The 5,119-nt window shown below is 50.8% G+C and overlaps 1 pseudogene; it reads left to right on the forward strand.

Annotated features, from left to right (window-relative positions):
• Positions 1-841: 841 nt before the first annotated feature.
• On the forward strand, positions 842-1,796 carry LOC102239301 (annotated as a pseudogene).
• Positions 1,797-5,119: the final 3,323 nt, after the last annotated feature.

The following is a 5,119-nucleotide window of genomic DNA, read 5'->3' on the forward strand; positions in this document are numbered from 1 at the left end:
ACTTGAGAAACAACCAATTGGGAGGTGCCATGCTCTTTGATATCAAACTGTACTGCAAGGCTACGGTAACCAAAGCAGATCAGCACCAGCACCCAAAATCCGGGCCAGTGGAACAGCCAGCCAGGTAAATCCTCGCTCAGGTGCGGTTACTCTCTGACACAGGAGGTGAGAACATACAGTGGCGTAAAGCCAATACATAAAGTAAATGGAAAAACTGGACCGATACATGCAAAAAAATGAAACTTTCTTACACCATATACAGAATAAGCAAGTGTAGCAGCTGAAATCATAAACTCCGAGAGCAGCGATTTTTAACCAGTGTGCCACAAGAATTTTTAAAATGCAATACCTGACCTCTTCCCCCTTAGGTTGTCAAGTAAAAGAATGACAGAGCCAACACAATAGCTATCTGGTGAATGAACCAAAATGATACCCATTTTTTTGTCAGATGGGCAAAAAAATACATTCTTTTATTTTAGTAATTAGTTTGTGTGCCATGAGAGGAAAAAGGTTGAACCGCTGACATACAAACAGGCATTGAGTTTTCTGACATTGCTCTTAGCAATATCTTTTTGGATATGTCTCCTCAAGCAAAGGCTAAAAAAATAAACAAATGGAACTTCATCAAACCACGAAGTTTTGCACAGTGAAAAAAACCAACAAAACAAAAAATCCTAACAAATGAGAGAAGACATTTGCCAATGATACAGCCAATGAGGGGTTAGTACCCAAAATGTATAAAGAACTCATACAACTTAACACCAAAAAACTCACACCAATCCAATTGAAAGTGGGCAAAGGAACTGAATAGACACTTCTCCAAAGAGGACGAGTAGCCAAGAGACATATGAAAAAATGTTCAACATCACTATCACCAAAGATGCAAATTAAAACCATGAGGTGCCACCTCACACCCGCCAGATGGCTGCCATTAATACATCAATCCTTTCGCCGCTGCGGCAGCAGCCAGGAGGATGCTCGGGCTTCAGAAGAGGCTGGCCTCCAGCGTCCTCCGCTGCGGCAAGAAGGTCTGGTTGGACCCCAATGAGACCCATGAAATCGCCAACGCCAACTCCCGGCAGCAGATTTGGACGCTGATCAAAGACGGGCTGATCATCCGGAAGCCTGTGACTGTCCATTCCCGCAGGAAGGGCAGGCATGTGGGCAGAGGTAAGTGAAAGGTACTGCCCATGCTCGAATGCCCGAGAAAGTGACCTGGATGAGGAGGATGAGAATTCTTCGCCGGCTACTCAGAAGATATCGTGAATCTAAGAAGATCGACCGCCACACGTACCACAGCCTGTACCTGAAAGTGAAGGGTAACGTGTTCAAAAACAAGCGGATTCTCATGGAACACATCCACGAGCTGAAGGCAGACAAGGCTTGCAAGAAGCTTCTGGCTGACCAGGCCGAGGCCCGCAGGTCTAAGACCAAGGAAGCCCACAAGCGCCGTGAAGAGCGGCTCCAGGCCAAGAAGGAGGAGATCGTCAAGACTCTGTCCAAGGAGGAAGAGACCAAGAAATAAAGCTTCACCTCTCTTACCTGTACATAGCGGCAATTACATGGTTCAGTCATTCAATAAAAGCAGCCTTCATCTAAAAAAAAATACAAAAAAAATATACATCAACCTAAGTGCTGGCGAGGACGTGGAGAAGGGAACCGTAGTGCTCTGCAGGTGGGAGTGCAGACTGGTGCAGCCACTGTGGAAAACAGTATCGAGTGTCCTCCAAAGATTAAAACTGGCCTGGCTGGTGTGGCTCAGGGGTGGAGCGTCGACCTGTGAAGCAGGAGGTCATGGTTCGATTCCCAGTCAGGACACATGCCTGGGTTGTGGGCTTGATCCCCAGTGCGGGGCGTGCAGGAGGCAGCCAATCAATAATTCTCTCTCATCACTGATGTTTCTATCCCTCGCTGAAATCAATAAAAATACATTTTAAAAAATTAAAAATGGAATTGCCTTATGACCCAGCGATTCCACTTCTGGGTATTTATATGAAGAAAACAAAAACCCTAATTAAAAAAGATAAACATACCCCATGTTTGGTGCCTGGGAAGCCCATTTTCATTGCAGCTTTATCCACAATAATCAAGAAGTGGAATATGCCTGGTCCATGGACAGACACGGTAGAGATGTGGGACATACATGCGATGGGGTCCTACATGTGCATAAAAGGAATGGAAGGTCACCATCTGCAGCAACACGGATGGACCGAGAGGGCACTCAGTGAAATACACTGAGGGGCCAGATTATTATGACCACCTGACGTTTGTAGGCAAATTAGCTATGATTTCGTGCTGAAGTTGCTGGAGGCCAGACCATTATAAATAGGGAAGCAAGTTGTTTACCACGACAGTAGAAGTCATTTTTTTCTGAAGATATGGGTAAACAAGGCGATTTAACAGCCTTTGAACGTGGGATATATTTGAACGTGAGTGGCCAGATTATTGACCACCCCATCAGTACTTCGTTGGGCCACCTTTTGCCTTCAATACTGTGGCGATTCTTCTTGGCATTGACTCCACGAGAGGTTGAAAGGTGATGCGAGGAATCTGACACCATGTCTGATGAATAGCACTGTCCAGTTCTGTGAGATTTGATGGTTGTGGAACCAGCTGCCTGGTGGCTCTTTTAACTTCGTCCCACAAATGCTCAATTGGATTGAAATCTGGTGATGGTGGGGGCCACCTAAGCAAGGTAAAGTCTCCCTCATGTTCTTGAAACCACTCCTGCACAATACGAGCACCGTGGCATGGCGCATTGTCTTGTTGGAAGAAGCCATCTCCATTGGGATATGCCATCAACATGATAGGATGAACTTGATCAGCAACGATACTTAGGTATGTTGTGCTATTCAGACGTTGTTCCACACGAATTAAAGGGCCCAAATCATGCCAGGAAAACATGCCCCAAACCATAACACTGCCCCCACCAGCTTGAAGGGTTGTACTCATGCATGTGGGGTGCATGATTTCATGCTGTTTCCGCCAAATTCTCACTCTGCCATCTGCATGATGCAACTGGAAACTGATTCATTGGACCACATGACTTTTTTCCAATGCTCGACTGTCCAATCCTTGTGTTCCTGTGCGAATTAGAGACGTTTTATCTTGGTAACTGCAGACAGCAAAGGTGTTCGAACAGGCCTTCGGCTTCCATATCCCATACAATGCAGTGTACAGCTAATTTGCCTATAAACGTCAGGTGGTCATAATAATCTGGCCACTCAGTGTGAGGCAGAGAGGCAAGCACCATGAGCTCACGCACACGGAATCTAAAGAACACAACCAACCAACAAACAAACAAGACACAGACTGACAGGGGGATGTACATAAAAATAATAAATTTAAAAAGTAAAATTACTAGCTGAGGAAAAGATCAAAACCTCTCCGTGTGACGGGCTCCTGGCGTGGCACTTCAGGGCAGCTGGGCTTCCACGCGGTCACGCGGCCCCAACCAGCATTGCAGGGCACAGGCGAAGCTGCAAAACAAGAGCCACCTCCAGGCAGGACGCTGGGCCTCAGACCCGCTCCCACCCTCCCAGAGGGGACACTGCCCTGTGCTGCCCCTGCTCAGACACGGCCGCAGGCCCTGGCCAGTTGGTTCGGTTGGTTGGAGCATCATCTGTTCACCACAAGGTTTCCGGTTGATTCCGTCAGGGCACATACCCAGAGTGTGTGCAGGTTCCATCTCCAGCCCGTCGTGGGGGAAGGCAACCCATCGATGTCTCTGTCGCCCCCTCCCTTCCGCTCTCTTTCAACACCAATGGGGAAATGCCCTGAGGTGAGGGTTAACAACAGCAAACGCCCCCACCGCGCACAGGATGCCAGGGTGGAGTCTGAGGCCCCCAGGTGTCCCTGCGTGGACGCCAACGGCACTGACACTTCAGCTGGCCTGTGTCCCCCTCTGCAGGGTCCTCCCGGGAGCCACGTGCCACCTGAACTAACAAGCCCCTTGGCCACACTGGCTCCTGCCTGCCCTGCTCCCTCAGCTACTGCCCACCCTCGCGCCCTGCAGCCAGTCCCAGCCTCCCTGCCCCATGCCTCGGCTACTCTTCCCCTCCCCCCTCCACGCTGGTTGTGGGGCTCTGACCCTCTGTCTGCCCTCGTTCCGCGGTGGGCTCAGCCTGTGTGAGGCCTACGCGACTGACCGCAGCCCCCAGGATGGCAGCACTGTCCCTCTCGGAGCTCAGGCCGGAGCCCGAGTCCTTGCCTCCTCTCCTTCTCCACCTGCGCCCTGTCCCTCTGGCAGGAAGCCTTGTGGGCTCAGAACCCTCGAGGCCAGAACACTCCAGGCCGGCCCACCTCCCCTTTCCCCGGCTCCGAGCCCGCCAGGCAGCTGCACAGAAGCAGGGCCTCGCAGGTTTTCCCGAGACGCAGTGGGAGCCATGGAGTGTTCTAGGAGAGTGGCAGCTCTACGAGCGCTTTCTGAAAACTGCCTGAGACCTCAGAAGGGACCAAGCTGGGCTTCCTTTTTTCATTTTAAATACTATTCACGTTCCTGGCTTACACCCCACTTGGTATTTGCAGTTTTTTATCACAACCCCCACAAAGCTAGATGGGCACCTGCCTCCAAGGCCATGTGTCGCCCCGGCCGACGGACCCTGCTCCTCTGCTCCGCCTCCGTCAGCCCACAGGTGTGAAGGTGATGGCTTCCCCGAACCCCTCTGGGTATGGCCCGCCCACTGCCTCTCTAGCACTTACCACTTCCGGTTGAACTCTGTCCTGGGGTCTGGGCCCGGATGGTGAGGGAACCCTGAGCTGCCACGTGGGGTGGTGGCCCAAGGCCCCTGGAGGGGGCAGCCGCCCGCACACCCAGCCCCGCCCACTCCCATCACCCCCAGCAGAAAGCAAGCAGACGAGGTCTCCTACTGTACTAATGTATTCCATCTTTCAAAAAGAAAGACATGATTTTAATATTACTTAACAATATGTTAAAAAGTAGCCAGGCAGGCCTCCGTGTTAATACAGTCGTACACTCTAACAGACTGGGTGGTGAGTACTGGGTGGGTTTGCTTTTGAACGTTCTCACTCGGCAGGGGTCGTACACAAGCTGGCTACAAGTCAGGGGTCGGACACAAACAGCGCAACGTGTACACTCTGAACAGTAGATTGTGGAGAT

Source organism: Myotis brandtii, unplaced genomic scaffold, assembly GCF_000412655.1.
Source record: "Myotis brandtii unplaced genomic scaffold, ASM41265v1 scaffold986, whole genome shotgun sequence".
NCBI classification, from domain to species: Eukaryota; Metazoa; Chordata; class Mammalia; order Chiroptera; family Vespertilionidae; genus Myotis; species Myotis brandtii.